We start from the raw sequence: 22750 nt of genomic DNA on the forward strand, positions 1-22750 counted from the left end.
TATGGCTGGTTCCCATTAAAACGTGCACTCGACTCTCTTTTCTCTCTTCTATCGAGAGCAACATTAGTTTGCAATATACGGAGGTGAAAAAGGAAAACTCAGGGTGAAAAGTACGAGGGGAAAATATGGGTGAAGGCTAATGGTCATTATGTGCGGTATCAATGGCTCTATCTTATTAGTATTAAGGAAGAAAGAAAAGACCAGTGATGCGATTTTCAATTTTCTCCTTTGAAATGAAAATTTATTCTGGGGAACCGGTGCTTTGATATCTGATAGAGCAGGAGCACGCAACCTTTCGGTTCGTTAAGGAAACTGGAATATATATAACGTGACCATATGATCCGCGTTTTACGGGACATTCCCGTAATTTTGGAAGTCCCCATTTTTCTATAAATGTCCCGTGTTTCCCGATTTTTAACGGATCTTATTTTTTTAATGATATATGAAGGAAATTTTTGAACGTGAAATAAAGCATTGAGATTATAAAGTGTGTGGTGATAATTATCCCTCTGCTTATCATAATTGCTTATAGACTTGAAAATATGTTTCATTTCACAGCAACTTTACCTTCCTTTGGTAGATTGTTGTTGTTAAGGAATCATAGAGTCCAATTCTTGGTGACTCTATAGATCACGGGTGGCCAACTTCTCTCTGTTCGAGGGCCGGCACAGTGGTCTGACGTAGTGTCGCGATTCGCACCGGGAACAAACTCCGGTATATAAGCCGCATGCATAAGGGGAGAGAACTTAAGCCGCACCCAGTATGATTGCTTGCTTTGGCATTTCGCTCCACGCACTTTTTAAAGGGGTTCAACTAATTGACTAAAATTTTCATTTATTTATTTACTAATTATAAATTATCGGTGAGAATTTTATTAAAGGAAATGATGAATGCTTCTGCAACCATAATGCTACTTCATTAAACGTTTGTAGTTTATCGAACAAAAAAAAATAATTTGATAATTTGAAATTCTGAATTTCATGTAATGCTTTCCTATTTTCCTTCCCCCCCCCCCCCCCCCGCTAGATACCTACGTGATTGAATATTTTTACCAATAGACAGCAGCACATTAGTTTCGAATTTTTATGATAAAAGGATAATTTTTGAGAGATGTTTTGCTCGTTGAGCTTCCCATCACTGACTTCCGATGATTGAGCAAGAAAATCAGCTACTGCTACTCCCAGAGCAGGTTTTTGGAATTAATCATGTGACCTGTGTGTTTTAAAGAGGCTTGTGTGTGACAAGTTGTTTTTCTACATTAACCACCATTTCTTCAATCGAAACTAATATAAAATATATAATAGTTTTTTCATCTTGTCACGGGCAGCCCAAAATCACCTTGGGGACCAGCTGTTGGCCACCCCTGCTATAGATCATGGGTCTCCAAACTGGTTTGTCATTCACAGCATGCCTCAGTTGTGACCGGTGCTTTGCAGCACCAACTCTATCCATCTGATGCTGTTGTGCTCGGTCTGCCTCTTTTCCTTTCCGTTCTTCCAAGTATCATCATTTTTTTCTAGTGAGGCTTCTGTGCGCATTATATGATCAAAGTGAGATAGTTTCTGTTTTGTGACTTTGTTGGTAGACTACAGTAGTAATATGTGGTTACGATTTGACAAAAATTGTACTCTACGGCATCTATCGATAAGAGTATGGAAAATTTTTTTTAGTTCTTTTGCAGTCCAGTTGACGGCATTGCTATCGCCTCACATTTACTAACACTGAATAGAATGCTATCCATTGTTCGCGAACATTAACGCTGTTACATGGCTGCTGCTATAAATAGGGGGGGGGGGGTTCCATGGCGGACATCAAGATTTCCGGGAATCTACGAGTAAAAGTATTTGGGAGCCGCAGTCTCTCATAGAATTTCTTTTGGATATAATTAGCAACTTTAATTTCCTCTTGACAATTTTTTTTGGCTATCACCGGTAACATTTTTAAGTTTGACAATAATTTGCGGTTGTTCGCATGGAACTCGATTTCTCTTATTTTTAGTGGAGGAAATATGATCATCAGCCTTTTACTACTGATACTTTACTACCAGAACACTTTTCGCGGGCCGGATGAAACCCCTTGGCGGGCCGCATTTGCCCCACGGGCAGGAGATTGTGCTTCCTCCCCCCCCCCCTCCCCCGTGAAAGAGATATTAGTTTTTAGGAAATAGTCAAACTCGGTTGCAGTCAATGATTTACAGTCTCGGCTGATTCCTGTGGAGAATAATAATGTTAATTAACCTTGTTTATAACGTCGATAAAGACGTAATAACCTCGGATACAACGGCTCTTTGCGTAGACTTTCGTTTTTGTTGCGTTTTCTCCAGAATTCCTAGAATTAGGGGCGAAATCACACACACTGAGGCAATGTTTGCTTGTTCTATTAACGTCTTATGTTGAGAAAATATATTAATTTTGTGTCCCCTAAATTCCCAAATAGTTTAAAATTTCATAAAACAATTGATGGAATTGGTATTTATTTAAATGCGTTTGCGAAGAAGTTGCTCTCACTCAGGGAGATTTTTTTTTTGGTGCAGAAAAAAAATCTAGTAAAATTTTCGTCAATGGGGGGCGCTGCAAGAAAGCAAATCGGGAGTGATCGAACCCGAACATTGAAGATCTCTTCTGTGTCCGAAACGTTCGCAAGGCTTCAGCAGGTAATTCGTGGCTGAGGTCAAGAGCATACCCAGGATTTGAACTAGAGGGGCAACTCACCGATACTAAATTGATATGTCTGTGCTTTGTGCCAATTACGACACGTTAATTTCCCTACCCCTCGCTGAAACCTCACCAATAGTCCTTTTCCCACCAATGCCAACATCACAACGAAACCTTATGTAAGCGTCAGTGACAGGGAAATGAGCTGTTAATCGTACACCCTGCATTTTATGAGACTCTGATGCATTGAGCTATAGGGAAACCTTTCCTTATAGCTCAGCGCTCTGATGTGCACGTTTCTGGTGATTACCTTTAGTGCAGCAGCCTCTATCGACAAAAATTTGGAATAATTTTTTTTCCAGCACGAAAATTATTTTCCCCCTCCCTTTCTTGAGATTAACTTTTTCATAGTTTGTATGTAAATAAACAAGTTCTTAAATTTTTTTAAATTTTTAAACTATTTACGAATTTATGTGACACCTTTGAAATTTATTTAACGTATTTGTATAAGAAAACTTTTAACGCAAAAATTTATTATTGGATTAATTGGCAGAGTCATGATGAAAGGGGTTTGATGGATTATAACTGTCCATTGGACCCCCGTTTCACCAATTTAGGTTTTCGGTTTATTATTGGTTTGTTGACATTGAATGCAATGTGGCATGATAATACTGGAATTTAATAGTTTGGTAATTACTAGTTCCAATTAAAAAAAGTATATAACGGTACATCAGGGGAAAAGATTAGTTTTTACTCTCAAATTAAGAGCAAATATATCCGCGTAACAAGCATGAAACGTACTTGAGGAAGCTCATTTCATACAAAAAAAAGCTTACAGTTAAGTCAAAGCCGAAAGCTTTTTGTCGGATTGTATATAGTGCATGTGTATTGAAATGCAAAACCAGCTTAATGTCCAGAATATAAGCCGCCGGGATATAATCGGCATCCAGAAAAATAACTGGAGAAAATTTTTTTTTCGTAGAAACTCTGACTTTCACGTGCACAGCTTCGTATGAGCCACACGTACATTCATTTCAACGTATTACTATCTCGGATGCAGCTAGGGGGTCACCAAGTTGGGAATTCTCATTGACGAGCGGCTTAGGTTTTCTGAGCTTTGTTCAGCGGTGGTAAAAAAAAGCGAATAGAATGCTCGATTTCATTTTTAAAAAGGTCTCTTCGCGTTCTCCTAGAGTCATTGAAATTTAGGAATTGATAGGACTAAATATATTCGGCGTTGAAATCTATTTTATACATGTAAGGCAGTGTTTCTGAAAGCACGTATCGCGGCTCTTGGGGGGGGGGCATCGTTGCGAGCTGAGGATATTGCATTTGTGCGCCTATTTATGCTTTGAAGTGGTTATTTTATGAGTGAAAATATCTAATAAACTATCCTAGAGAGCCGCGGATGACAAAAGTTTGAGAACCTCGTATATAGGGTATTGAACCAGAAATCCATCGTATTGATTATTTCAGCGGTTCCAAATGCTTTTATTCGTGTAGACCCCCCTTCTCCCGGAAATATTGATGACTGTCATGCTCGCCCCAATTATTAGCAACAGAAACTACAACCATCTGTCAGCGAGACATTTTCGTATAATGGAGGACATATTTTATCCAGCATTAGTTAATGTGGAGATAGCAGTGCAATCTACCGGACTGCAAAACAGCTGAAACAACGTTTCATGCCCCCATCGTCACCACAAGTACAATTTTTGTCAAACAATAACAATAGTACTGCTGTAGTCTACCGAAATTGCAGCTTTTGTGCACAAACTTAATTAAAAGCTTCTTTTGAGTAATTTATATTATTTTTTCAATTTAGCATTGATTTATACAAATACAAATACAACGCCGCAACAGGCAAATTGCCTAACGAGGTGGCTGACTTAAGAACATCATGGATCCCCGAGCCTTTTTTTTTGGAGGCCCTACCTACTACTGCTACACCACACATACACCCCCCCCCCCGCGGAACCCCCAACGAACCGGTACATGCGGGAATGTGCGTGTACGTGTAGTGAAACCTGACGAAGTTTTTTGTGTTTCTCTGTAATGCTTGTTATGTGTAGTGCTGCCATCTGCCACCAGTTTTTCAAACTATGAGTGAAGTGTTATGATTGAATGATTTATCGTTGTAGGACTGTTGCTCTCTGTGGCGAGACTTTTTAACGGGGAGATCGGCTCGCATTTGCGCCTTGAAGTTGGGAACCGCAGAAAACCAACTTCAGCCGACCACATTTATTTTATAATTCTAAATTTGGTCGTGGACCCCCTCCCCCTAGTAAAAAAGCCGTGAACCCGTGGGGGTCCAGGCACCCTTTATTTGGGAACTACTGGTCTATTATCACCCTTATTAGGTTCTAGTAAGGCTCGCATTATTCAAAGTTTTGGTTAGCTATAGAGTTTTGTCAGTTCTATATCATGTCAGATAAGCAGGGATAAATGGAGAATTTCTCAACCGTTTACGTGTTACCGATGACATTGTTCTGCATTTTCAGCAGTAATCCGGACGAACTAGAAGAAATGATACAAGAACTGGCAAAGGCAAGTATTCTGGTGGGTTTGAAAATGAATCCGCAAAAGACTTGAGTTATGTTCAACTCTTTGCTCTAAAGATCATCTTGATCAACAACAACAACATAGAAGTAAAAGTAGAAAACTATGTATAGCTGGGACAAGAAATTACAATGGACAACGGAACCATTAATGTAATAAACAGAAGGATCTCGGGATTGGATGGAGCACTATTGGCAAAAACATAATTGGTAATTCTGAAGAGCCACATGCCTGAAAAGAAAAGTTTTTAACCAGTGTGTGCTTCCAGCACTGACTTATGGAGCTGAAACATGGACACTCACAAGCAAGACAATAAGAAGGCTACCGACAACACAAAGGATCATGGAAAGATGCATGCTAGGCATCACAAGGAGAGACAGAAAACAAATCACTTGGATAAGGAACCACACAAATGTATATGATATCATAGAAAGAATTAAACGTTTGAAATGGGCTGGACATATTGCAAGAAGACAGGACAATAGATGAACCACAAGTATTCTAGATTGATAACTCCAGTGATTTCATAGTAACTACAACCATGTGTTATCCAACTTTTTATTGAATATTATTGAATAAATAATATAACAACACAGAGTTATATTGAAACTTCAAACATAATGAAGAGCAGGTAAGTATTCTGTAGAACTCAGACCTGCACGACTTGTTTTTGAAACCTGTAACATTAAAACTTTTGTGTTAGAAAGTGTAATTTTTTTTACTATATGAAAAGGAACTAGTTTCAAGTCTCGGACCGTGATTTGATTTGCATGTATAATTGGTGATACAAGTGCCTCACATCCATCAAAAAATAGCTCAGATGTGGGAAAAAACGAATTAATCAAAAAAATAGAGACGATTTTTTTGGCCTATTACAGGTCACGCATTGAATGAGCCACAAACGAAGCCTTTTTTTGTTATTTCAACCCTTTTTTTTTACCTACTTGAACATTTGTAATGTTCCTTGACCGCTATGCATTTACATTAATGTAAAGCACCTTTTTTAAGTGCTTTTCTAAAGAAAACACGCTTTTTTCCATCTCTCCTCTATTTAGAGGTTTGGAACGAAATACATATTAATAGGCATTGCCAAAGTATAAACGGTGAACTTGTTGTTTTTCTTACTAAACAAAGCCTTTATGATACTTTGAATCGATTGCTCGTCTTGGGCAATAACTTCATGAATTTTCCACCTGCTTCATGGAAATTATTATTTATTTTTTTTAAAGAAAAGTAGAATTATGATAATGGTTTTTTTGTTTTCAGGGAGAAATGGTGGAAAAAACATCTCGAGTAAACTTTTAGGTTAATAATGGAATTGTTTTGCATGAATGAATAATTTATGTTATGGAAGATTTTTGTTAAACAATTTATATTCTCGAATTTACTTTCCTGGGTAATTGTTTCAGTAATGAGAATGTATTGTGGAGTGATGAAATCCCCTGTCCCGTCGAGGGTGGTGATACTGGGATTTATGAAGTGGAAAAATGAGTGTGTTATGAATTCGTAACTAGTTCGAAAATTCATAAAAATTAAAGGGATTGGTATATTTGAATGCGGTTTGCGAAAAAGGGGTTCCTTTTTTTGGTTCAGTGAAAAAATTCAAGTTTTAGTCGCTAGAGGGTCCAGCACGAAAGCAACATCCCTGGAGATATGCAAATCAGAGTCCTATAAATTCAGTGCGATGAATGTTGCACGATTAACAGCTCGTTTCTGAATTTTCCTGTTACTCGCTCTTACATATGGTTTTCTTCCATTGTGGTGATGACACTGGTGGATAAAGTACTTATGGTGAAGTTGTTTTACTTCAGCCTCAATTCACTGACAGAAGCCTTACGAACGTCTTAGAACACAGAAGAGACTGAAGAAACGTTTAGGCCCAATCACTTTTGCCGAACTTTAGTGTAGCGCTCTCTTTTGACAAAAATTTGAATTGATTTTTTTTCCTGCACAAAAGAAACAGAAAATTCTCCTTTGGTGAGAATAAATTTTTCACAAGCCACATTCAAATATTACAATTCTATTCACATTCAAATTTACAATTTATGGGACACATTGTAGATCAGCCTTAGTGATGGCGTAAGTGCAAAGATGCGTTAAGGCAAATATAATTCCGCATTTTTAAAATTGGCAATATTCCGTATACCAGGGGTTCTTAACTCAGTTTCATGGGTCGTGAAGCAGATCTTGTTGCTAATTTTGGGTCGTGGATGGAAAAGGTTAAGAACTCTACCGATTGTCTCCTATAAAGTATCGATGGAAATGACGTGAATACAATTGTTATTCCGTTCTTATTTCTCAGGCGTTTACTATTTTGAAGCAATGCACTAAAATTGGTAAAGCAAAATCTATTACTTAATGTTATCCACCATGTATACGGGTCTTTATACGGAGAGTGTCCGCAAAGAATAGAAATTCTAAGATTCTAATAATATTGTATTATGAGAAATGAGTGGCAAATGGAAGGAAATTCGGATGTGATACAGTCATCCTATTGAAAAATAATGAAGAAAATTTATGTTTTCCCAATTTGAAAAAAGAAACGCTGAAAAATTGCATCTCTGTTTATTGTACGAAAATTCATTGTATAATGAGAGATATTTTCTACAAGATTCATCGAAAAACTGATTATTTGTGGAGATGAATTTTCGTCCTTGTAATCTTCATCTCTGCTCCCACGGGGACTCGAACCCCGGTCTCCCGTTTGCCAGACGAGTGCTCTACCATCTAAGCTATGGAAGCAGATAGAATATTTCAACCTTGGAGCGTATGAAATATTCTATTGGACCGGTTGAAATATTCTATCTGCTTCCATAGCTTAGATGGTAGAGCACTCGTCTGGCAAACGGGAGACCGGGGTTCGAGTCCCCGTGGGAGCAGAGATGAATTTTCGTCCTTGTAATCTTCATCTCCACAAATAACCAGTTTTTCAATGAATCTTGTATTAATAAGTGCAGAGGACATTCAGATATTTTCTAGCCCACAACATATCCAAGAAAGACACTTTATGGATATTAATGATGAGATGAACTTTGGAAAGAGAAATTTATTGCCTCTGTTGGGAAGGAACCTTGGTCCTCTTGCAATATGGATGAACTCACCACAGATACACCACTGTTTGTTTCTTTATTACAGCACGCACGGCAGCGTAATGCTCTGAGTAGAGGCATAGTACGTTCCTCAACTCAGTGTGATAGGCCACTCTTCGGTGACAACATTAGAGACGTTAATTTTTCTGTTATGATAAGGAGAGAAATAGTTGTGTGTCTGGTATTTTGGTTCGTACGCTTGCCCGGATTGCAAGAAGACCAGGATTCGATTCCCGGTGGAGATGAAAAACTTTCTTCCCAATGTTCATCTTTGCATTAACAACTAGATAATCTCTTTCTCATTCGGAGAAAAACGCACCGAGATATCGGGGATTGAAATTTTTGAACTTCGTCAATTTTTACGGTGACTTCCGTATTTTGTTTGGGACTTGATAATTCCATTTCTTAAAATGTGGCCAAAATCAAAAATTTCAATCACTGTTATCTCGGTGAATTTTTTCCCTCTGACCTTGCAGAGTCCGCATTACTTTCGGACACACTGTGAAACAATATATCGTATGAATCGCATCTAAATAGCGTGTATTGCAGTTCCAAACGCGATTACTCTCAGGCTCCGTGGAATATAACCCAGCCATGATTTTTTTTCTGGAACCGATTAACACCGGCATTAAATCGTTCGCTGCTCCATCAGTTTTCGGCCCAACGAAAATGACCGTGTATGTAAAGTGATCACGTATACAATGTGACGGTAGAAGATATTTATGTCTAGGATTGGCAGTGATTCCTTTCTCACAACTCACGTTCCGCAACGTTATCGTTCATTAAGCCTAACCCTATAAAAGTTAATCTGATCAATTCTAAACCCACTATAGAGAAAAAGTAAAAGGCTCGCTACACGCCGACACTAGATGGCACGTCGTGATGAAAGGCGAAAGGAAAAAAAAAAAATCTATATCAGTTGTATCAAATTCCACTAAAGCAATTAAAGGTGTGTCCTGCGCCTATCACAGGATAGGAAAACTAAACAAAACAAGGCACTAAGCTGAGTTATGATAGGCCGTGTCTGATGCGATTTTCATCGTTGTCATCATGTCCAGCTAAACTGACTGAGACGTAATTAAAGATTCGGATTCCACGTTGAAAAACTCAATGCTGATGAATTATTGATGCTTTTTCAGGAATTCTTTTTTCGCTGCTTTTATACCGGGATCGGGTCGTTGTTGCATGTGCGGTAGTCTCAAAAACGTTTCATGCAGTATGCCACCTGATCTGACAGGATGTCGTCGTTGATAACGCCTTCGATATTTACATGCATACCATTTTCTTTTTTAATACCTCAGCTCTAACATTTGTCTAGAAACGCTGTGATTTCGGTAGCATAATTGAAACGAATGAGCTATATTTTACTTAGTTGCATGAAATTTCCAATAGATACGGAAGTGTCTATCGACTGTGCACTCATCTATTTGAAGACGACTTTGAATTTTATACTTTAGAACGGGTGTTCTCTTCATCCGATGGTTCACGGACAGGTGCTGGTCTGTGGGAATTTCCTGCCAGTCCGGAAAACATTTGGACTACTTCATATAGCTTATACAAAATTTTGGATTTATTAAATATTACTCTCTCTCTCAGGGCCCACTTCGTGGGGGGGGGGGGGACGTGCCAAAAACAGGCCATTTTGGGCCAAAGAATGAGCTTAAATGCAATTTCTTGCATAGGAGTGGCTATTTACGGCACTGATTTACGGTATGAATTTTTTTTGCCGGTCCTCCATTAATTATTTCTATACATTTTGACGATCCGCAAATTATTTCTTCCATTCGTGGTTTTTTTTTTTTGCTTTGATCCGAAAATTAATTCCTCTATTTGCGGTATGTATTTTTGTTGCTCGTCCGTAAATGATTTCTCCTATTTACGTATTTTTTGCCGGCTCACGAAATTTTTCACCTACTTTCGTCGGTCCGTAGCCGTAAATAGGCTGAAGAACACTTCTTTGGAACGTACATGCTCAACTTATGGACCGCAGGACAAATGTAACCTCGGAGTCCTCTGATGTGGCCCGCGATCTCGAACCTAATTTCATGAAAATGAATTACATGATTTTTGCACGCTGGTATTGTTTGGTCTTTTCTTCCCCCATGATGATTATTTAAATAGATCTTACCCAATTATACCAATTTTTAGTTTCTATTATGAAAAGCCCCCCCCCCCCCCCCAAATGTTGCACCCAACAACACTGTGAATAACATTGCATCACCACGAATTGTAGATAGCTCCCATACGAAAAACTATTTTGGTTTTATTCAAAGGAAGAAATTTTTTAGATATTAGTTAAGAGAAGAACCTCGGAAAGAAAAGTTGTTTGTCTCCTCAGGGACCATGTTGGTTTTCGTTTAAAACTTTCTCTATGCAATACAGCAGGGATGGCCAAACTCTGGCCCCGCTGCCCACACTAGGAACGCGACAAGATGTAAAAAGAAATAAATTTTTTGATATTAGTTTCGATTGTCGAAATTGCTGTTAATGTAGAAAAAAAAATTATATGTATTTCTGATTTGACAAAAACGATCTGTATTTTCAACCCACAAACACAAAATCTCTTTAAACACACAGCTGGTCACATGATTGTTTTCAAAAATCGACTGTGGAAGTAACAGTAGCGGATTTTCTTGCTCTGAATCATCAGGGGTCAGTGATGGTAATATGGACGAGTAAACTTTCCCTCATATATTTTCCCTTTAAGTACGTTTTTCCATAAAAATTCAAGACTAATGTGTTGCCATCTATTGATGAAAAATATTCAGCTGCGGATTTAGCAGAATTAGTAAAGCATTGAACGAAATTCCGAATAAATTTCAAAATATGAAATTATTTTTTTGTTTGATAAATTTTTAAATGTTTTACAAAATAACATTCTCTACTCTTATTGGAACATTAACATTATAATTGGCTGAAAGAAAAAAAGAATAAGAAAATTTTCCTAATTTATCAAAATTACGGGCTTGCTGAGTTGTACTTGTCGAAGGTTCTCTCTGTTACGTCGTCTATGAGAGAACATGAATACTCTTGGCCAAATAATAATGACTTCACTGAATAGTTCATCAGTTATTTATAATTAATACTTAATTAAATAGATTTTATGATTAGTAATAAATCTCGTCAAAATATACGTGACGCACGGTGCCACGGAAATCATACTGTGAGGCTTATATATCGGTGTTTTGTCATGGTGCGGCCCGCGTCACTGCGTCTGCGCATTAAGTTGCCCGCGAACAGAGAGACGTTGGCCACCCTTGCAATATAGAATGCGGAAAAAAAAAAATCCAGTCATAAAATTTTTTATTTGATTGCGGCCCGCGGTAGTAAATTAATCACCGAAGTGTGGCTCGCACTCACCAAAATGTTGAGCAACCCTACTTTAGAACGGTACTCTACTCTAATTTTGTAGACGTTTAAGGACCCGGATAAATGAGCTCATTTTCAAAAGGGAAAAATTCCCACTTTTCTTCGAAATGCACTTTTTTGACGGTTTCTGAATATTTGGGATGAGCTCTGTCGGATTATGCAACAGGATTTATTTAAACGGAAATATTTTTTGAAAAACCATAATAACTTCTTAAGTGCTCTATGCAATCAATTTCGTACAATTTTTTTCAATTTTTCTACTGTGGAAAAATTTAAAAATTGGAAAAAATATCGTGAAAATGCGGAAAAACTCGAAAAATGGCCTAATAGTGAAAAAAAGGGGGGAAAATGCAAATGTTACCAACGTCTGGACCCATCTGATCGCCCTCATTCAGGTACATCCGACAAATGGATGACCATCGACCAGACGCTGCTGCTTCGCTCATTTCATTGTCTTGTCAATGGATAAGTATTTCCTATACCCGTCTGGTAACGGAAAAAAAAAGTACCGTCATGGGTATTGTCCGAAGTCTTATGACCCGTCAGACCCGTGTGGAAACCGGAAGGTCGGTTGTGTTTTTTGACCTCGACAGGTTTTTCCTTGGTGTCTACTCGAGCAAGGAATGACTAATGATTGTGTGACAGCTTGTTCTTCGGCTAGAACTTAATGCTAGAAATGTGATTAGAAATTGTAGAATGAGATCCCTGACAGGAGTTTCCTTCCAGCTTCTGCTGTACATGTACCTACCCCAAATGCTTCATCCAACCGTGTTACTAGGAACGCTCGATCCCATTATCCGTGGCATATTTACCATCACTGTTCAAGATCACTCAAACTTCCACGGCACAATTCCACATCACTTGAGTGACCTACGGTGCAGCTCCAGATCACTTAGGTGGTCCGTGGCACATTCCCAGATCACTTAAATGGCTCGCGGCACATTTTCAGATCGCTTAAGTGACCTGCGGTGCTGTTCGAGACTACTTAATGGTCCTTGTCACAGATCAAGATTTAAATGATCCACGCACGTTTAGAGATTGCTTAAGTGGTCAACGGTACACTTGCAGATCGCTTAACTGACCTGTGTTTCAGGCCACTCAAGCGTCTCGTGATACAGTTTCAGATCACTCAAGCGGCTCGCGGCTCATTTTCAAACCACCGAAATGACCCACGGTGCAGTTAAACATTATTTAAGTGGTCCGCGGAACATACCGATATCACTTAAATGGCCAACGGACTACTTAAGTAGTCCGCGGCGCATCTACAAGAATCACTTAAGTAAACTACCGCGTTGTTCCAGATCAGTTAATCCAGTGGCTAACGACACGTTTATTGATCAATGTAGTGGCCCATACTCTGCTAAAGTTGAACATCCTATGTTCTTAACCTACGGGTCGCGATCCAAACGTGGGTCTCGGGTGCCTCCGAGATGGGTCATTCAAATACGCAAACAGCCAGGGGTTATTGAGCTACAGATCCCGACCCAAACTCCATTCGCAGGAGGTTCCGAGAAGGGTCGTACGAATCCACTTGAAGCTAGGGATTCTTCAGCTGTGGGCAGGGCCGCAACTAGGAGGGAGCAGGCGAGTCTTGTGCTCTGGACCAAAGGGGACGCAAATTTCATTCTCAAACCTTACCTTCAACATTACAAGGGGGCGCCCCGTTACAGACATTCGAAACGAACTCGCGGAACTCGAAATCGACTCAACATGTACTACTACTACACCAAACACCAACTCTGGCCAAATCGCTATATTGCAATTTACTGCCATTAGTGAAAAGGGGTGGAAGTGAAGGCGCTGTCTATCGGTGGTCGCCTCGAGTTCGTTAAGGAAAATATCTTATCTCTATCCTGCCTTGGGTTCGAACCCGGGACCCAGACAACCTTCGCGATGGTAGACGAGTATCTTACCACCATGCCACTCGGGCACAGAGACAACATGTACTAGCAACACCAACGCACTAAAAATGAAAAACTCATGGCTTTAAGATATATCAGAATTTGATAAGGCCTGACCTTTTTAACACGCCTACCCTTACAGGCATGAAAACCCAGTAATGATCTTCGCTGTTCAATTGCTTATTTGCTCCCGCCGTGCAAATGTACCAGCAATCTATTCATAAAGGATGCTATCTTGTCGAAGAGTGTCCAGAGAAAGGGGCCGTTCAAGTATTACGTAAGCAAATTTTTAGCCATTTTTGACCTCCTCCCTTCGTCAGCAAAAGTCAGCAAAACGCTGACCCCCCCCCCCCCTGTCAGCAAAATTTCGTCATCGGCTCTGCCCCTCTGAATCCTAACTCATATTTTCATAAAGGGTGGTTGATGACGTGAGCATTTTCCAAACCCCCCCCCCTTGTCATCAAAAGTCAGCATATCGGAAACCCCCATCGATGATGACGTAATACTTGAACGCCCCTAATCAATTTTGATTTGTTACGGCTTCATTTTGTTATTAGATGCGGGCCACTTCCCAAATTTAATGCAGTTGAAAAATAGGCACTTCCACTGCACATCAATTATGATTGTCACCATTGTTGTTACATTAAAATTAGAAAAAGAAATGATATAGATTGAATGTGTGAGAAGCGATGCAATACATCAGTGGTTTTCAAGCTTTTGTCATCCCTAATCCCGTGGCTCCCTTGCCCAATTCATTGTCCATCTGCTGTTCCCGAGAATTGTTTAGTACATATTTTCGCATATAAAAACACAGCATGAATAGGTGCATAAGCCAATATTTCCAGCTTGCCGCTGACAATGATTGGTGACGTCTACAGGAGCCGCGACGCGCTCTTTGAGAGAGACTGCGATACCTGGTTCTGAACTGGCACAGCACTTCATTTGAAACTATCAAAGAAACCCATTCAAGTGACCTGCAGCACTGTTCCAGATCGTTCAAGCGGCCTATCGCACATTTTTATATAACTTTAATGATCCCCGGTGGAATTCCAGATCGTTTTATTGACCCATTGCATTTACAGTTACCTCAAGGGACCTGCGGTGCCGTTCTAGATCACTCAAGTGGCCCGCATCACTTTTCAGTATCATCTAAGTGACCCAAGATGCACTTCAACCTCACACAGATCATTCAAGTGACCCGTGGCACATTTACAGATCCCTCAAATGGATCGCGGCGCATTTATAGATCCCCTGAGTCTGCATCACTTTTCCAGATCACTAAATTAAATGTACCGCGACACGTTTTCCGAGCAATGAATTAGCCCGCACTCTTCTAAAGGTTCAACAACCATGGTATAGACTAGTTTCTCAACTCTTTTTGTTCCATCGCCCACTTCGGAATTTTTTTTTCTCAAATCGCCCTCCAACGCAACCTAATCCATAGAATCCTGTTACACCCGTAGCTTCTACAGCCCCCCCCCTGGAACATTCCATCACCCTCCAGGAGGCGTTAACGCCCATGTTGGGAATCACTGGTATAGACCATAGTTTCTCAAAATTTTTGCTCCATCGCCCGCTTCAACCATAGGATCCCATACTAAACCCATAGCTTCTACCGCCTACTTGGATCATTCCATCGATTCCAGGGGGTGATATTGGCCCCCCCTTTGGGAAACACTGGTGTAAATCAGTGATGAGCCAACTTTTTTAGCAGTGGGGAGGGGGGGGGAAATTAAATTTTATTGGCCTGCCTGTTTTTTTAATTAAAAACTCAATAACAACTCAAAATATACTACGCTATTAGTATTTTAAAATCCACTTCGGGCCGGATAATACCCTCTAAGCGGGCCGCACAGTTTGCCCAACACCAGTATAGACGTTCGAAACGAGCTCGAGGAATAGACGGTACAGTCCAGACAACTTCTAGTAGCAACACAAAGCGCAGACTAAAAAAGAAAATCATCAAATTAATTCTGATATCTCTAAAAAAAGGCACAAGAAGGCATGACCTTTTTAACACGCCTACCCTTACAGGCACGAATACCCAGTAATGATCTTCGCTATTCCATTCCTTATTTGCCCCCGCCGTGGAAATTTACCAGCAATCTATTCATAAAGTATGTTATCTTGTCAAAGTGTGTGTAGCGACCAATTTTGATTTTTTAAGGCGTGGGCCATTTCTCTCTCTCTCTCTCCCCCCTTAATCCAGCTCGCGGAGCCTTTCATGATACATTTTGCATTAAGCATTTTTTTTTTCGTATTTCAGGCTCGTCATTAATCTGAGAAACATCGATGCAAATTGCAATCAACCAGCGCTGGTCAAGGGGATCTTAAAAGCGAAAACAAAATAGCATTTATTCTCCATCTTACTTCCACCTTTGTCACTTTGTTATTAGATGCGGCCCGCCTCCCAAATTTAATGCAGTTGAAAAACAGGTGCTTCCACTGCATATCAATTAAGTTTGAAAGGATAGCGCTCTCAAAAAAAATAATATATATATATATATTCGTGCACACACATATATATATATATTCACTAAGCAATTGCCTGTTATCATTGTTGTTGCATTAAAATAGAAACAAAAATGTAGATTAAATGCGTGATAAGCGATGCAATACATGGCTATGAACTGGCGCAGTACTTTATTTGAAACTATCATGAAAACCACTTAAGGTTGTTCAATGAGAGACTAAGTTAATCTAAATTAGTCTATGCTTTTTTACAAGGGGAATAAATATCTTCGCGATAGTCGGATATACATGTGAAGGGATGGAATTACTTCGTGAAAGTGCCAGCTGGTGGCGGAGTTTGTGATAAATGGTAGATTTTGAATGGATTGTTTCTGCGAAGATCTAAAAGAAGAAGTTATGGTGCATTGAACAGAAGAAAAACTGCGATAAAATTTTAATGATAATGCATAACAAGATTTCTTGAAATTACTTGGTTTCCCCTAAAAACATAAGCACAAATGATTTTTTTATACCAATGAGCAAAAAAAGAATAATCGATTAATTAATAGCAACACACATTCCATTGAAATTCGTAATACTAAGATACAGTATGTATTTCTATTATTCTCATTGAAGAATAATCTACAGTTAAATGAATAGTATTTGGTTTCAATAACAGCAAAGCAGTTGGATATAACGGAATTTCCGCTAGAATGCTTAAAATTGTTTGCAAATATCGTGCTCGTTTTATTATATATATTATCAATAGCTCTTACGGAAGGCGTTTATATAGGAAAAATAAAAAATGCTCTTGTTGTTCCTGTTTATAAAAATCGACACACAAATACGTAAACTAAATAATTATCGGCCGATCTAAATTCTTCCAATAATGTCTGAGGTTGTGAAAATTTGATTAAAATGAAAATAATGGATTTCTTAAATACAAATTCAAACTTCTCGGACTCTCGGTATGGTATTTTACAGAATAAAACTACGGAAATAGCTATTTTAAAACTAATGGAAAATATCCATAAAAAATATATATGAAGGTAATAAAACACTGGCAATATTCTTGAATTTAAAGAAAGCTTTCGATAGTGTCGATCACAAAATTCTTCTGAAAAAAATTTACTGTGCTGGTTTGAGAGGCGCAGTGTATAATTGGTTAAAAAGCTATCTCGTAAACAGAATGCAAGCTATAAAAATTCAGATTGTGGTTAGTGGTTTTAAATATATCAACACGGGTGTTCCTCAAGGATCAGTTCTTGGCCCCATGTTTTCAATTTTTGTTAATGACTTAAAGTATCTTCAACTGAATGGACATTTAATCATCTCCGCTGATGGCACTGTCATAACCATAGCAGCAGAAAATTGAGGTTTCGAAAAATTATGCAGAAGCTGATCTGTATAAAATAAATATCTGGCTAAATAGTAACGAATTAGTCTTGAATCTTTGTAAAACTACATATATTAACTTTCAATTGCATAATGACAGCAGCAGAGAACAACTGCAATTACAGTGTCATCAATCAGTCGGTTCTTTTCATCATCATCCATATACCTGGGAATAACGTTAAATATGTCATAAAATGAAACTTGTTCAGACATCTTGTTAACAAATATTAAACTAATATTAAACACCAATCAAGGCCCTACAAACGCTCTGTTATACCTATACAGGCCAACTGTACGGGTATAACTGAGCATCCTAATTTCCGGGCCTTGGTCTGAAAAGACGTAGAACTAGCCTACTAAAATATACAGTAAAATTCTCTGGTAATAATTATTAGAGCATCAGATCACACACACACACAACTGATAAGAAAATTTCATTTATTTTCAATACGTGTTGTATAGACTTATAACGGATATATATGTATATACGGATTAGTTAATGAATAGAATTACTCAGTTAGGGAATATAGGGGTAGTAATATATTTATAGTAATATATTTAGGGAGTTGGGGCAGCACCTCCTACAGATAGGCTTCCGCACGGGTTGCCAAGTTCATCTGTAACGTCATTAAAACTACCTAGCAAGTTTGCCACATTTTGAACCGCAGCATCATATTTCGTCTTATTTTGGCGTAGAATCTTCCTGGTTTTTTTTTGTTTTTCATCTGCGTAGAATTTGGAAACGGTTTATATTAACTACAGGGGTACGCACTTATCTGACCTTATCTTTCTCCCTCCCTCTCTCACTCAATAGGATACGAATCTTCAAAGCTTTTTCCCCCATTTCGTTCGTATGAAAAAATCCGAACTGATCGAAAAACCGCTTCGAAGAATGAGAATAATCCCCTACAAAACCACCTAGAACCGCTTCCAGAAACTTCACTAGCAAAGTTAGATTGGATATTTCAGTAGATTTTCAACTTCATTTTGCAATAACATTGTTAACAAGAAAAGTGAACCAACGCCAAAATACACACACACTCACATCACGGTAATCGTATCCATAACACGCTAATAAACGTCAAAGTGTGTTATGAATTTTCCTAGATGCATTTTCGAATGCGATTAATAATTTCAAATGAATGTCTCGGGTGAATACCATTAAAAAATATACACATTATAGCCGTTTTTTTAATAACTTGATAATATTTTTCCAATACATTAATAAGAAAGTAATTCTTTTCTTTGCATAATTAAATGCTGAGAATTTCTCAAGCCGACCATTATATTCACGTTATTCAAAATTTAATAGATATTGTAGTACTAAAGAAAATAATGGGAAAGATAAAGAGGGAAATGTTCTCGCACATTCAACGATGAAATGCAAATGATTAATGCCCACATATTAATAACGCCCCCATTTCATTCGCGTCAAAAAAAAATTACATCTATAAATTACAGTCGTAATTTATTCTTAATATTATTCTGATTTCTTTTAAATTACACGTTTCGATTTTGTTTTTGGATATTAATATAATGCGTACGTGTTACGTCTAATGGCAAAAAGAAGGCCTTATTATGTGCATAAACTAGTTATTAGGCGTCTCATTGTTCGTGTTAATAGCTGCCTGAGAGTTTTTAATTTTAGCGGTAATACATCTTTAAAGTGCCTTTTTAACACCTTTATCAACCCTCCGAAACCTGTCAGCGGTAGTTACATTACCACGTTACGATTTTTTTAAAATCATGGTGTTTGCGTGAATCGGGGCCGCAAAATGGTTTTGGAAGGACGTCTTTTTAGTACGAGAATCGATTTGATGTGTGGAAAGAGTTTTTTGAGGGCAAATTGGGGAGGACGATGTAATAAGAAAATGGTTTGGATATTGGACGGAAAGAGAAGATTAGATAATATTTTAACGAGTTTTTTTTTTTTAAAAAGAATGTTTTAAGTATATTCAATTAATTGCAATGAGAGGAGACGTTAAAAGAGAGAAACATCGATTAATTTTCTGTCTGAGAGAAACAAAAGACTACTTGAGTCTCGAGCTGTGGATATGAAAGTTCGAACTCGGAAAGGAGAGCTCTTCAATAAACCAGCTTGATTGGGTCTTGGGGAAAACAGGGCCATGGTCCCCCGCACCCTGGAGGCAGGGACCCTAGCCTAGGACCTTTTGATGGGCCTCAAAAAATATTTTTCACGGGCGATTTTTCCTTCTATAATGAATTTATAGCATGAAAAAAAAATGCAGCATTTGTGCAGTGCCCCAGGGATGGAGCCCTGTTAGCCAAACCCTTGTGGGGGAAACCTGTACATTGTCCATAAAAGCTGGTGTCTTGTCTCGAAATTCTCAACGTAGACAGAGAGGAAGACGATGAGGATATGCAAAGGGGCTGTAGAGGCAAAAGACCCATTGGACGACACATCAGAAGGTCGGCAACTACGAAAATGCAGCGAGAGCTCAACCGAGAAATTTGCGTGCACCTAGGAGCCCCTCACCCAAAGACCCATAGGCTGGTATCGGGGCCTACCGGAAACAAGGCTTCAACCGAGCACTTGGGCTCCCAAGCTATCCCACCACGCAAAGGCCCACTGGCTACACTTCAAGGACATTACGAGGGAGGGCAAAAGCTGCGTCGTATAGGCAACTGCTCTTCCTGGCTCGCTGCCTTTAGAAGGCTGGGCCACGACTGGCCAAATGTTGCGATGCAACTGTGTGTACTTTGGTTTTCTGTGGTTCCCAAATTTCAGGAGGGAATGCGAGCCTATTCCCCCCGTTAAAAAGTGTCACAGAGAGCAACAGGCGTACCAATGTTCAATCATTACACTTCGCAAATAGTTCGAAGAATAGATGGCAGATTGCAGCACTGTAACAAGCATTACACAGAAACAAACTTCACGTCAGGTTCACAACACGTACTCGCACATTCCAACATGTACCAATTCGTTAGAAGTTCTGCAGAGGAATATGAATAATGTGCATGTGTGGTTTAGTAGTAGCTGTGAGTATTATCTGTTTATTTTTATAAAATCATTTTCGCTCACGAGTTTCGGATTCCAGGAGATCCGGGTGATTCGTGGGGGGGGGGGGGGGAAGGAATACACTAACACTTCCGGTACAACTCAATCGGTAGTAACTTGTCAATCGACCGGATTTGTGCTCCCTTTGAATCCCTTTTTCGATGGTCTCGAAAACCTATTTCTATGGGGTTTAAAGTCAGTCTTCAATTTTTTTAGTCTTTATTTTAGGGCAGTGTTTCTCAAAGTGTGTGCCGTGGCTCCTAGGAGCAGCCCCACTGCGGTGTCAGGACAAAGTGACGAGCTGGAAATATTGATATGTGCGTGCCTATTTATGCTTTGAATTGATTCTTTTACGAATGCTTGATTTATACTAGTCTAGGGATCCGCAGAGGGAACCATGAATAGGCGAGGGAGCTGCAAATGACAAAATTTTACAGCCTCTAGCTTAGGGGTCCCTAGCATGACGAGCCATCCAGAGGTACGTCAAAAATAAACAGCAAGCGAGCAAAATAGTGAAAACATCCAACATGTTTGTAACGGCGAAATGTACAAGGACGGTGTGTGCAAGCCTAATACGCATATATATCTTGTGGTACTTCTGAACGATATCATAGCACCCCCCCCCCCTTTGGGGGTAACACCACTTCCGTTCATGATCTTTGCTACATTAATGGGAAAAACGTTATGCTTGGTGATATCAATCGTGTATGTATCATCTGGAATTTCATATTCATCATCAAGGTATTTAAAAACTACGGGACATCAATTTTGAAACAAACTTCTGAAATGTGTGGATTTCCACCGAAAATCTCTTCATTTTTCTCTACAGACCGCGCAGTTTTCCAGTCTCTTGTTCAAACTGCATTTTCACGTGGAAGAGAGAAAAGATCGCGAAGCATTATCACGTCAGAGGAATCAACTTCACCTTTTTTGAAATGCCACCCTATAATTATAGCCGAACCCCTTGAAATTTTCCAAACCCGTCAGTAATTTGTTGGGCGTTCTCTTGTACGTATTTATCCCATTGTGGATAAAAAAATTGCTTCATTTATTTTTATTTTCGACTCCCATATTTTTTAGAAACGATTCCAACCTCCCGATGATTTACGTTTCAAACTATGGATTTATTTATAAGTTCTTTCCAGTTTTTTTTTACGGTTTCCATTAAGGAGGTTTTTAAACGATTCTAGACCATATTAATACTTTACCCTTGATTGTATACCATATGTCTGCAATCGGGAATCCAAGCGATAGGGAGTTGCTCCACAGCAACTTAAACAGGATTGCAGAATGGGCAAATGAATGGAGCATGACGTTTAGCGTTGACAAATGCATGGTCGCTCACTTTGGTTCGAACAACCCACGGTTCTCTTACGAGTTGAATGGTGTCACTATCCCGGATGCAACTAGGGCCACCGATTTGGGAATTTTCATTGACGAGTGGCTTAGGTTTTCTGAACATTGTTCAGCGGTGTTCAAAAAATCGAATAGAATGCTTGGTTGGATTTTCAAAATGGTCTCTTCGCGTTCTCCTAAAGTCATTCTTCCGCTTTTTCGAGCCTTAGTCTGTCCTGGACTGGAGTATGCCGTAAGGTTTTGGGGACCATACCTACAGAGGGACATAGACTTGGTTGAAGGGGTGCAGAGAAGAGCTACGCGTGTCCTTATTGCACACGAGGATTGAGTTGAAGAAAGACTTCATTTTTTTAAATATGTTTACATTAGATGAGCGCAGGTGTCGGGGAGATATGATCGAAGTGTTCAAAATTTTTAATGGGATGGATAGGGTGGACGATGAACTTTCAGTACACCACCAATCGACTACTTTTACAAGGAGGACACCGGTATCGATTGGTAAGGGGCAATGCAAGGTTATGGTGTCGCAGGGAATTTTTCTCTAATGGGGTTGTTAATCAATGGAATAGCTTACCCCCGGAGGTAGTAAATTGTAACACAATTGACACGTTTAAAAAGAAATACGATAAACATATTGCGGTAAATCGAGAAGCTCTATCCATACGTAGAATATGACAACCATAATATTCTTTATGGACATTGTATCATGTGTATATATTGTTTATAATTTTTGTGATTGTTTTTAATTGGGTTGCTGTATTTTTGAAATATATGACATCCATATTTGTTATGGACATCTTTTTCTCAGCCACCTCGTTGGGCATTTTGCCTCTTGTGGCGTTGTCTTTGTATTTTACTTCATATCGACGTGAGGCAATTTACTGTCATCATACATTTAACGCGTGGGCTATTCCAGGAAATTTAGTTACAAGGGCATTTTAAGGCGACCAACCAGCA

At 39.0% G+C, this 22750-nt stretch overlaps 1 protein-coding gene and 2 non-coding genes across 3 annotated transcripts in view; 2 read left to right on the top strand and 1 right to left on the bottom strand.

The window, feature by feature from the left end:
• Positions 1-22750, top strand: part of LOC149087853 (dual oxidase-like) — a 195313-nt gene that overhangs the window by 39515 nt on the left and 133048 nt on the right. The gene's annotated exons all lie outside the window — the stretch shown is intronic.
• Positions 7884-7955, bottom strand: TRNAA-GGC (transfer RNA alanine (anticodon GGC)). Its single transcript has one exon. It is a non-coding gene; the product is annotated as a tRNA-Ala (tRNA).
• TRNAA-GGC (transfer RNA alanine (anticodon GGC)) lies at positions 8021-8092 on the top strand. The gene has a single exon. It is a non-coding gene; the product is annotated as a tRNA-Ala (tRNA).

Source organism: Pholcus phalangioides, unplaced genomic scaffold (genome assembly GCF_987345545.1).
Source record: "Pholcus phalangioides strain wild (caught in Gottingen) unplaced genomic scaffold, Ppha-v1.0 ptg000003l_1, whole genome shotgun sequence".
Classification (NCBI taxonomy): domain Eukaryota; kingdom Metazoa; phylum Arthropoda; class Arachnida; order Araneae; family Pholcidae; genus Pholcus; species Pholcus phalangioides.